This window comes from Onychomys torridus, chromosome 5, assembly GCF_903995425.1.
Source record: "Onychomys torridus chromosome 5, mOncTor1.1, whole genome shotgun sequence".
In the NCBI taxonomy this organism is placed as follows: Eukaryota; Metazoa; Chordata; class Mammalia; order Rodentia; family Cricetidae; genus Onychomys; species Onychomys torridus.
The window spans coordinates 33,239,512-33,252,311 of NC_050447.1; positions in this window are offsets into that span (position 1 = coordinate 33,239,512).

Sequence of the window (12,800 nt, forward strand, 5' to 3'; positions counted from 1 at the left end):
CTCTTGTGGCTACATGTTTACCTGCATTTCCCCTTTGGAACTTCTTCCTAGCCTGTCACATGGTCTCTGTTTTTTATACACACACACATACCACACCACACACGGGCAAATTGGCTGAGGTGCCTATGAACATATCAAAGCTAACATTGTCTGCCAGCCTCTCTTAGCATTGCCAGTACCTGTTATGGAGAGCAACTTCCTGGCTGGCATACCCTGCCCCCTACCTGCAACCTCTCCAGTCCCTGCCCTTCACTGGCCTTCCCCCAGCTTCTCTTCTCTGTATCACCCAGACATTTTTGCTATGCTGGTCTCTTGCCCTTTTGGTCTCCTGGCTCACTCCTGGCCTCTTGACCCCAGGTTTCTCTCCCCTCTGCCCTTCCCCCCTCCTTAGATGGCCTAGTTCAGTCTGGACTCTTTCTGATGCCTCTACCTTGGCCTGTGCTCTCCCTTTTATCTATAATACAAACCTCAAGCCTTTAGGAGCTGTCATGTCCTTTTATTCTGTTTTTCATTCATCTGGTGCTGAAACCTGGGAGGAAGAGAGAAAAGGGTCAAAAACAAAATTCCGCTGGAGGGAATTCCTATAAACCTCCTTTTCTTTTCCTTCCTTCCTTCCTTCCTTCCTTCCTTCCTTCCTTCCTTCCTTCCTTTCTTCCTTCCTTCCTTCCTTCCTTTCTTTCTTTCTTTCCTTCTTCCTCCCTTCCTTCCTTCTTTCCTTCCTTCCCTTCCTTCCTTCCTTCCTTCCTTCCTTCCTTCCTTCCTTTTTTAAAAGTTCATCCCCATCCTCTCTATCCCTTCCCTCCCCTGCTCTGTCTCTAACTGGTCTCCTCACCAGATTTCAGAAAATGGCAGCTGTTCAGCTGGAACCTCCAGTTCACTACTGCTGAACCCAGAAAGCCCATCTCTCTTTCTCCAAATCCACCCTCTCAGAAAATCTCCAACAAAGAAAAGACACCAAAAAGCCCAGTTCCACATTCTTGGTGACTGTGGTAGCTCCTCCTCTGAAGTCGTCAGTGGCCCAAGTCCTCTCCTAAAGCATACCATACATGGACACGAACCCAGCTTATGGAGGACACATCATCACCCTTCCCTATAGGGTATTTAAGCTCCCTGCTTTAGTTTGGGCATGTGATTCCTCCAGACCCCGGTCTCTGGGGCTGGAGGGATCACCCGGGAGTTGCTTTGTTCAAATAAACCTATTCTTTTACTTTTTCAGTTTGGCTTGATCTGGCATACTGCATCAGCAGAGGAACCTACAATCCAGGTATAGAAAACCTATTAACAACAACAAAAACAAGCTCTATGTTAAATGACTTCAGGCTGTGTGTGTAGCTCTGCTTCTCAGAGATGAACTTAACTGCAATATAGAGGTCCCTCTAGGGTTGGTGAACATCAGTCAGAAGCACCTAGACACAGACCCCATAACATTTTGTTTTTGTTTTTTTTCAAGACAGGGTTTCTCTGTGTGGTTTTGGTGCTTGCCCTGGATCTGGCTTCAAACTCATAGAAATCTGCCTGCCTCTGTCTCACAAGTTCTAGGATTAAAGGCATGTGCCACCATTGCCTGGCCCCCATAACATTTCTTACACACACACACACACACACACACACACACACACACACACACACACACTGATCACCAGCAGTCACATTGCCATCGGATGGGTGCATAATTAGTTTTCATATGGACAGACTGTACTTCAGTCCAAGTGTGCATTAAAGCTCAATTAACATCTCAGCATCATTTAGTAACTGTAATTGCATGGGCTCCATGCTCTAAAGAGTCCATGATTAGTTTCATGCTCTGCTGTTGTTATCTTGAAATCTATTGAATGAGGCACTCCGCATTTACTCTTCCCACTGAGTCTCACAAACTATGTCCTGGGTAAAATGTTTCAAGATCAAGGCAGAATAAGTGTGTCAATTTGAAATAATATCCAGAAAGTAGTTCTCCAAGGAAATGAATATACTTAAAAATAAGCAGGGAAAGGCTGGGTATGGTGGTGCAGGCCTCTAATTCCAACATTCAGAAGGCAGAGGCAGGTGGATCTCTGTGAGTTTGAGACTAGACTGGCCTAAATAGAGAGCTCCAGGCCAGCCAGGACTACATAGAGAGACCCTGCCTCAAACAAAACAAGAGAATGAGCTGGGGATTACAATCCTAGACACACCCAGAAAGACAAGAAAGGACAAAGATTTTTAAAGGTGAAATAAAGTATCACAAGTAGTTTTGAAATAATTATCTTTGGCTACAAAGATCGTCAACTAGTTGGCGTCTGTTCAAGGCTGAAGAGGCAGTTGCAAGGTAAGTGTGTGTGTGTGTGTGTGTGTGTGTGTGTGTGTGTCTACTTTTGTGCAAGACTGATTTTTTTTCAGGAAGTCAAAGCACACGTGAACATGAGAGCTCTCACCTCACGGTCTCCTTACTCCATTTTGTTAGCGTTTGGCATAAGTGATTCAACAACTTTGTTGTCATCGCTTTGGGGATTTTTGCTTGAGACAGGATTTTACTGTATAGCCATGGCTAGCCTAGCACTCACTATGTAGCCCAGGCTGGCCTCAAGCTTGCAGCAATTTTCTTGCTTCAGCCTCCCCAGTCTGGCTTGATTCTGGCTTGATTCATGTGGGTAAATGAGGTAGGTGGCTGAGGAATGCTAGCTTAAAAATTCACGGCCTGCCGGTGATGGTGGCGCACACCTGTAATCTCAGCACTCGGGAGGCAGAGGCAGGCGGATCTCTGTGAGTTCGAGGCCAGCCTGGTCTACAGAGTGAGTTCCAGGAAAGGCACAAAACTACACAGAGAAACCCTGTTTAGGGAGTGGTGGTGGGGGAATTCAAGGCCTGCAAAGGCTTGCCTGGTGTGATGATGGTTAGTGTTGTCAATGTGACAGGCTCTAGAATCATCTGATAGAAAGGTCTCTGAATATGTCTGTGGGGGCTTATCTTGATTACCGGGATGGAAAGACCTGCCCACAGTGGGTGGCACCATTCCCTGGCAGGATCCTGGACTGTAGACAGAAAGAGCTGAACATCAATATGCAGGTATCACTCTGTTTCTCATTGTGATTTGATGTGACCAACTTCTTCCAGCCACCTTGATTTCTCTGTCATGGTGGACTGTCCCTCGGACTGTGAGCTGAAATAATCTCTTTCTCCTTAAAAAAAAAAAAAAAAAAAAAAAGAGTAAGGAAAGCTGGCCGAGCACTAAGAGAGTGAACAAGAAAGCAAGGATCTCTGCATTTTCTTCTCTCTGCTCTTGACTGTGGATGTGATGTGACTAACTGCTTGAGTTTCTGCCTTGATTTCCCCTCAGCAGTGGACTGTAACTTGGAATTGTAATGCAAATAAATCTTTCCTTTAAAAAAAAAAGTTCAAGGTCTACTGGTTGTGATGTCATAAACCTTTAATCCCAACACTTGGGAGACAGAGGCAGGTGGCTCTCTGAGTTTGAGGCCACCCTGGCATATAAATTGAGTTCCAGGATAGCCAGTGCTACACAGAGAAACCTTGTCTTTAAAAAAAAAAAAAAAATTTTTTTTTTTAAAGTTCAAGGCTTTTTGAGAGACTTGGTAAAAACTTGTCTCAAAAATAGGGCTGGAGATCTAATTCAGTGATAGAGCACTAGTATGCCCAAAGTCCTGGGTTCCATCCTTAGTACTAGAAGAAACTGATGGCGATTGTTACTAGTGATGAAGAGTGAACTATAAGCCTGGCAGTGGTTGCCCACACCTGTAATCCCAGCACTCAGCTAGCAGGGGTAGACATCTCTGTGAGTTCCAGGGCAGCCTGGTCTACAGAGTGAGTTTCAGGACAGCCAGGGTTATACAGAGAAACCCTGTCTTGAAAAACAAACAAAAAAGAAAGAAAAAAGAAAAGAGTGAACTCTAAAGGTGATTTTCAAACTTCATTTAAGCCTGCTCAATTCATCACCTACATTTCATCACTCTGCCTTCATTCACTAATATATTTGTAAAACACATGTTCAGCTGGGCATGGAGCACACACCTCTAATCCCAGCACTTGGAAGGCTGAGATAGGAAGATTACCAAGAATTTGAGACTATCTTGGGCAATATAGTGAGTTCCAGGCCAGCCTGGGCTATGGAGCAAGACCCTATCAACAAAACAGTACAACAAAGCATTTTTAAAATTCTACCGGGGCCTTTGACAACCCTCAGGAATTCAACACAAACACTCCCCCAGCCTTTCAAATACGTGCTGAGATGTTGCACATTCCATTCAGATATGAGCCCCATCTGTCAATTGTATCAAAATCCCACCCTACCCCTCACCTGGCTGTCATAGATCCTCTCAAAGTGTGTGTGTGTGTGTGTGTGTGTGTGTGTGTGTGTGTGTGTGTGTACAAATCCTATAGGTTTCTAGATTTCTAGGGCGATCCAAAAATTGCCTTTATGCAGAAACAGCAACAAAGTTGATTTCATCATTTGCAGGATTTGGAAGTTGGGAAGCCTTTGGAAGTTCTGCAAAAGCTCCACCCTGGACCTGTTGGATACAAAGCCCCGTGTTAATGAGGGCGCCAAAATCTAGAGAAAAACTAACAACTCCACTGCCTCTCGTGATATAACAAATCAGGGTTTTAGATAAGAAAAGCCAGGGCCAAGAGTGGGCATCATGAAAACAGCATCTCGTGAGCTGCTCTCAGGTTTCCTGTGAGAAATCCCAGCACTGCAGGCTGCTGTGTAGATGAGTCACAGCTTTATAGGTCAGGGGAGATGGAAAGCAGAGTTCAGGAAGTAAGCAAGCAGGAATCTCAGGGAAAGTTTTCCACGTTAGTGTGAAGCTGTCAAGCCACTGTTCGATGCTAGAAACTTGGAGAAAAACAGCAGCAAGAAAGACTAGAGAAAGCAAGTGAGGGCTGGGGATTTAGCTCAGTGGTAGAGCGCTTGCCTAGCAAGCTCAAGGCCCTGGGTTCAATCCTTAGCTCAAAAAAAAAAAAAAAAAAGAGAAACCAAGTGAATCCTGGCAGCCCAGATGAGAGGGACTTCGTTCATCTGGGCATTCTGGAACCAGCGGCCAAGATGGCACCGTCCATGCCAGGTAAGGCGAGAGTGAGAAAATATCTCAGTGCCGCAGGCTTCTAGCCACCTACAACCCAGCAGGTATTCATTGTGCACGTCACCACACTTGTGTTAAGTGACCAAGAAGAAGGTTTGGGTGGGGGTGGGGCAACGGTGGAGATTGGGGGGGTTGTCCCTAAGAACTTAAGGAAGGCAGTTTGGGGAACAGAGGCAAAAAACTGGATGGATCCTGTGTGTTCTATTTTGGGTTGTTTGCTTAGTATATTTGTCAAAGTGGAAGGGGTACTTCCTAAGAGCCAGGCAGCATCCTCTTTGGCACGTTTTTGTTCACTTACAGAGCAATTTGGTTCTGTTTACTGAGCTCTCTGAGCAAGGGAACTGGGTCCCCACATGGGGCAGACAGAGGATACAGCAGTATCAAAGACCCAAGACTGGACCCTGAATTCTCAGAGGAGAACTCCCATTGTACTGGAGCACAATGATGGTTCAGAGGCCTGAAGGCTATTGAAATGACCTTAAACTTTAGTCTGGTAGTGGGTAGAATAGGTCTGGGGAGATCAGTGCCCTTCAAGGCCAAGGCTGATTGGGGGAGGTCCCACTCAGCACATTCTCTTCTGTATGACATTAGAAATAATTAACCTGGGGACCATAACTGCTGCCACCAGCACCCTGTAGGAATTCAGGCCCTCCCTGAATGACGTGTGACCAGCACTCCCACTGCATAGCCCTGAAGGGAAAGAGTCTCACTAGGATGTCATCAAATGTGCTGACCTGTGGTCACTGTATACTAGTTCCCTTGGTGTCCTGGGACAGCCCTCTGGGTTCTAATGAGCCTGAGCTGATGGCTGCTGTTCCCCAAGGACAAGAGCACCTAGAACGATTCTCTTCTTTTCAAGTCTTATCCGGCCTTCAAGGATCCTAACTCAGTTCACAATGGCATCTTGGGGAGCAAAGAAGCCCAGGAGAGGAAGGTAAGTCTTGGGTCCCAGATCAGATCAGCTTGGCCCTGGGTTTGCTGGGATGGCCAGCAATCATGGCTTTCCTCTCCCTAGAATTCAATGCTTTTTGATATCTGGGTCTTCTGGGCATAGAAAATTGACTCCACCTAGATGGAGTATGGTACTCTAGGTAGGAACGGGCAGATCAGGGTAGTGATAGAGGAAACAAATGTAGGTCATGTAGGGCAAAGAAAAGATTCCCGGCCAAGCTCGGAGTCCATAGGAACTATCCAAAAGGCACTGGCATTGCAGCTGGGTCCTTACAGGCAGACAGGTGTGAGTCAGGTAAAAGAAAGCAGAGAAGGCATTCAGGTGCACAGACCACCTTGTGCCAAGACAGAGAGATGAGAGAATGGGTGCATTCAGGGAACAGGAAGTTCAGTCTGGCAGGACTTAGGTCCTCCTAGCGGGGAACTGACCAGAGATGAGGGACCAGTAAGAAAGTGAGGATGGGCAGGGTCCACCCTATAGAGGAAACCCACCCCTGAAGACTAGACTAACTCAGGAAAATCAAGGACACTAGGGCCAGGCAGAAGTCTCAGACAGACAGCTGAGGGCAGGGTGGTACAGGTAGAGGCTCGATGATGAAGTGTCAGAGCAGTGGTCACAGGAGCACAGTCGTGACAGATGAGATCAACTTTACACATTGAACTTGGGGTATCCAAGGGTTATCCTAAATGAAAGGACAGTGAGAGAAGATCAAAACACAAGGAGCTATTGTGGATTCAGAAGCAAGGCCCTGGAAGTTGTTAGAATAACCAAGGAAGAGGGAAGGGGACCCAGCCCTCAAGTACCAGGAAGAGAGCTAGCCAGAGAGAAACAATTAGAAATCCTAGAGTAGACGGTACAGAAACCGAAAGCATCTTCGAGAGAGAGAAAGATGGTGGCCGGTGGTGCGTGCCTTTAATACCAGCACTCGGGAGGAAGGGACAGGCGGATCTCTATGAGATCGAGGCCAGCCTGGGCTACAGAATGAGATCCAGGAAAGGCGCAAAACTACACAGAGAAACCCTGTCTCGAAAAAACCAAAAGAGAGAGAGAGAGAGAGAGAGAGAGAGAGAGAGAGAGAGAAAGGGGGAGGGGGTACTGGAAGGAATGAGGACAGGTAGTGAAGGGACAGGAAGTGTGGAGTGTGTGTCCCTCCTGAAGAGGTTTTGGGCTGTGGAGATCTTGATGGTAGCGGTGTTCCAGGGTGCCTGAGCTGGGACCAAGTTTGAGTGTAAGAACTGACACCCCAACTGAGCAGTCGTACACTGCACACCCCAGTCACTATTCAAGGAGACAGGACTCAATTGATGGGGCACCCCTGGCATGGGTAAGTTTGTAACCGCACTGTGGATACTTCCCACACGGTGGCACCAAAGGCCCACTCTGGGCTTGGACCTGACAGGGCAGGGGTCAGTTTGGTGATCCTCACAGGCTCGTCACAGTCCAGGATAAGAAGGGATTGCCAGATGCCTGGTGTCCAGGACTCTTTCTATCTCCACTAAGCCCTCCTTGCTATGACCCTGTCAGGAGATTTCTAACAGTAACAGACACTGTGAACCGCACTCCACAGTCTTTACTAAGAGGCCTAAAAGGATCCCGTGACCTGGGAGAGGCAAGGACATTCCTCCCACTTGTCCCTTAGGAGAAAGGAGTCAGGAAGGAAGGAAGGACGCCCAGCCCAACTCCAGGGAGACACAGTCACCCCACCCCTCATCCTTACCAAACCAAGAGCCTACACATACACACACACACACACACATACATACATACATACTCATTGCTTCCCCCTGGAGGCTTGAAAGTGGACCAACAAAGACCACAATGTGTTGGGTGAGTCCCCGGGTAAATCAGCCTGCTTGCCCAGCCTAGAAACTTACACCTTCTAGTGCCAGCCTGGAGCTGTCCAAATAAATAATGGCCATGTTTGCTTTTCAAAACAGTGCCAAGTTTACGGAAATCTTTCTTGGTAAAAGTAAATACTAAGAGGAAAATTCAGTCAAGAGAAATTACAGCTCTGGGACAAGACAGTCTACTGACACAGGAAGGTGCTGACAGCTCTCTTGGGCGATGGATGCAGATACAGGTTGTTCTGGAACTTTCTCCACCCACTGTGCTTGTTGTGTTGAGGGACCAGAAACTCTCAACATACTCAAAAACATAACATTCTCTCTTGCCACCCAGGCCTGATCCTACTCAGACCTTCCCTTCCCACTGGCCACAGAGTGCCTGTAGGCACTCACAACCTCCTTCAGCATCCCTCACTGATAGACTCTGCCATCTATTTAGCTCCGAATGAATAAATGAGAAATCAACATTTTCAGACACAGATCTTCTCCTTCTTGAACAACTGTTTCTTTGGGGTAAATTTTTCAAAGACTGTTAACAGGGAGAGGGAAACAAGCTTGTTCCTGCTATTCTGATAATACTGACTTCACTCTGAAACCCTCAAGCCAATTCCCCTTCTCTTCAGAGTGTCCACTCATACATACATCATGCCCATCACGGCCAATTTGAAGAAGTGGGGAAAGGTGTATCTCGTTGTTTATTAATGAGATGATGTGCCTCCTCAAAGTACATTAATTTGTGTCAGGGGGAAAAGGTGGTTCAAGACAGGGTTTCTCTTTGTATCTCTGGCTGTCCTGGAACTTACTCTGCAGACCAGGCTGGTCTTGAATTCACAGAGATTTGCCTGCCTCTGCCTCCCAAGTGCTGGAAATAAAAGCATGAGCCACCACTGCCCAGCTAACTGAAAATTACATTTTTTTAAAATGATGCAGGGACAGTACACAGGACCAATGAGCTGCTTACCCAGCCCTCAAACTGCAATTCCAACAAGTCATGAGTAGATATAATTAAAGCACCAGAACGAAGTGCTCCAAGAACCACAGGGAGGAATGCTAAAGCCTGAACTTGAACTTGGGGAACATCCTTGGCCCATCACCTCTGACACACATGATACAAAAATAAGTTTTAATGTCAGGCAGTGGTGTCCCACGCCTTTAAACCCAGCACTTGGGAGGCAGAGGCACATGGATCTCTGAGTTTGAGGCCAGCCTGGTCTATAGAGTGAGTTCCAGGACAGCCAGGGCTACACAGTGAAACCCTGTCTTAAAAAAAACCAGCCCCCCTACTACCACACACACATACTCACTCACAAAATAAGATCTAGGTTGAGGCTAGAGGGTCCAGAGAGAGAACGGATGTGGATAAGAGCATACAGCCCCCTACTTAGTCCTTTTAAGACTGCTTCTATCACCACCATACAGGAAGAGCTCTAGTAGACCACTTCATGGGCATGTTTTATCCTTTTCTAAACATCTTGCTGACATGCTTGACCATTGTCTCTTCCAAAAGCTGTCTCTAGCCTAGATCCCTCTTTCCTCTACCCATGTGTCCAGCTGCCTTGTGGGAACTTCCGTTCAGATACTACCTGTCTAAACTAACCATGTCACTGTCCTAACTCAATTCTGTAGGCCTCCCGACTTCATTAAGGAAACACCAAGACCCAATGCCCTTGCATCATCTAGGATACCTCCCTCTCTCCAGAGCTCTTAAAAACCAACCTCTGCATTCTGCCTTCCAAATATTTCTTTAATTTCTTCTATTCTTCTCCTTCTCCATTACCCCCAGCTAGGCCCATGCCACTATGAACTCACCTAAAAAGTGTACCAAGGTCCTTATGACCCAGATCCTACTGCCTGAGTGACCTTTGCTAAGCACAGATGTGATACAACTCTAAAATCCCTCAGCTTAAAGCCAAGACTGTCATTGCTCTAAGGATAAAGTTTTGCCCTTCACTCGGTGCCTAAGGCTCCTTATGATTAGTCCCCTCACCAATGTATGCATGCATAGACCTCCAGCCATGTTGGACTTTCGTTTTTCTCTAGCAAAAAAAACTGCATCTCTTCTCTTGCCTTGAGCCCTGCTCCCATCCTACCTCATATGAGCCTCAAAGACCTACTCTCCACCTGCCAAGAAACTCCAACACATCACATTAAAGGCCCTTTTTCTTTTCTTTTCTTTTCTTTTCTTTTCTTTTCTTTCTTTCTTTCTTTCTTTCTTTCTTTCTTTCTTTCTTTTTTATGCCAAATGCTGTTTATTGAAGGAAGGAGGAGGTCTTAAAAACAGGCTTACAGCACAATGGGAGAACCCCGAAGGGCAGAAGTTCGCTACCGAAGTTTTACAACCTTGCATCTAAGCTGTTAACGTAAGGGCCCTTTCTTAACAACTTCCACTTACACACACACACACACACACACACACACACACAGAGAGAGAGAGAGAGAGAGAGAGAGAGAGAGAGAGAACTCACACATATACATTCTTAGTTTTGGTGACACAGAGGTGCAAAAACTCAAGAGATCAGAACAAAATCTGTTCTGATTGTTAGCCCCCAGGGACAAGGATGGTGATGACCTTAACTGTGGTCCCTGTAAGGTGGGTGGATGTTCTTGGACATTTTCTGAAAGCTTGGTAAATATCTGGCCAATGAATGACATCGCCAAAACACGGTAGGGGGGAGGTTTCTATTTCATCTCTTCCCAGAAAGCTGGTTTTCGTGTGTGTGTGTGTGTGTGTGTGTGTGTGTGTGTGTGTGTGTGTGTGTAACTTGAACGCATACTTTCCTAAAGTAGAGCGGGCAGCACCATGCACTAGGGCCCTTACCACCCTCTGATTCTGCTGAGGGACTTTCCTCAGGCCTGAGTCTTACCCCTCCAAGAATGTGAGCTCTTCCAGGTTAGAAGTGCCCATGTTTCCTTCAGCTTGAAAGCCACTGCTTGGCGAAAGATGTGCTCAGGGAGCGATGCCCTGAATCAGGCAGAGCAAAACCATGACTCAGGGAGCCAGTTTGGAACTCAGACCTAGCCCTTCCGAACCACATGACCTGGAAAGTCATTGCCTTCTCTTCGCTTCATATGTCTCCTCTGTGAAGTGTGTTTCTGCTCTGTCCATCCAAGGCCTGCTTGCTAGTGGCTGGAGAGAGGCCTGAGAGTTCTCCAGCACTCTATGGCCCATGGATGTTTCTCTTTCTTCAATGCCTCGTGCAAAGAGGAAAGGGCCCGGTAACTCAGAGCTATGCCATCGCATCATCATAGTCCAATGTGCTCCTGGTCACAGGTCTGGCTATGGATAAGAACAACACACAGGGATGGATGCTCAGACAGAATAACTGGGAAACCAGAGGGCACAGTTAGGGGTGGCATTTGATTTGTTTTCTAAGAGGATGTGGTGGGTGACATAGCATACCAAACAGAAGATAGCTTAGGAGAAAGGTCAGAGTCAGAAGGTGGGAACCACAGGCAAGCTGGTATAGCTGAAGTACTGCAGACGTGGTGCAGAGTAGATGGGAGATAAAGAAGAGAGGCTCTCTGGGCCAGATCTCTAAGGCCCTATCACAGTCTAGATGACAGTGAGGATCCATTGAAACCTCTTAAGTAGGAGAACTTATGACTGAATTAATGATTTAAAAGATTGCTTGAAAGGGTTGAGGATTTAGCTCGGTGGTAGAGCACTTGCCTAGCAAGCACAAGGCCCTGGGTTCGATCTTTAGCTCCAAAAGAAAAAAAAAATGGGGCTGGAGAGATGACTCAGTAGTTAAGGACATTTGATGCTCTTGCAGAGGCCCCAGCACACACACAGCAGCTCACAAACATGTGTAACTCCAACTCCAGGGGATCTGACACCCTCTTCTGGCTTCCTAGGTCATCAGGCATGAAAAACAGCATTTATATACATACAAGTAAAAATTAAAAAAAATATCGTTTAATTTAATTTAACTAATTTATTTATTTTGAGACAAGTTTTCATTATGTAGCCTTGGCTGGCCTGGAACACGACTAGGCTGGCATAGAACTCAAGGACATTCACCTACCTTTACCTCTCAAATGCTGGGATTAAAGGTGTGTGCTACCACTCCTGGCAATTTATTTATTTATTTTTCTTTTTTTCTTTTTTTTTTTTTTTTTCTTTTTTTTTTTTTAAGCTGAGGATAAAACCCAGGGCCTTGCACTTGCTAGGCGAGCGCTCTACCACTGAGCTAAATCCCCAACCCGCAACTTATTTTTAAATGGGAATTTTAAGGCTGAAACTAAAGCTCAGTGTCAGAGTGATTATGTAGCATGCACCCGGCCCTGGGTTCTAGTCAAAGCACTGTGGAGGGGGAGGTGTTCCCAAAGTGGAATTACAGGATTTCAGGCTTTCAAAGAGTTCCCCAGAAAGTGCCTTGATTAGCCAAGTGACAACACAGGGACAGCTCCATGCCATTGTCACTCCAGCAGCCATCATGCTGCCTTGGTGCCCAGTGTTCACTGATGGATGGCTGAAAGACCGGGCAATAGTAATGTGGGGAGGGGAGAGGAGGGGAGGGGAGGGGAGGGGAGGGGAAGAGAGGGGAGGAGAGGGGAGAGGAGGGGGAAGGAGAGGGAAGGAGGGGAGGGGAGGAGGGGAGGAGAGGATGAATTCAATGTTAAGTGGATACAACCTGGAGGACTAGGAACCACGTTCAGTGGCACATACCCTCAACCCCAGACTTGGGAAGCAGAAGAAGGAATAGTGTGAGTTTGAGAGAAGCCTAAGCTATATAGCAAGGCCTTGTTTCAGTGGACCAAAGGCAGAGTAGCTCAGTGAGAGCTCCTGCCTAGTGTATAGAAGGCCCTGGGTTTGATTCCAGGGGGGGGGGGGGGGGGGAGAGAGAAGGAAGGAAGGAAGGAAATAAAGAAAGGAAGAAAGAAAGAAAGAAAGAAAGAAAAGAAAAAAGAGGACAAGAAGGGAAGGAT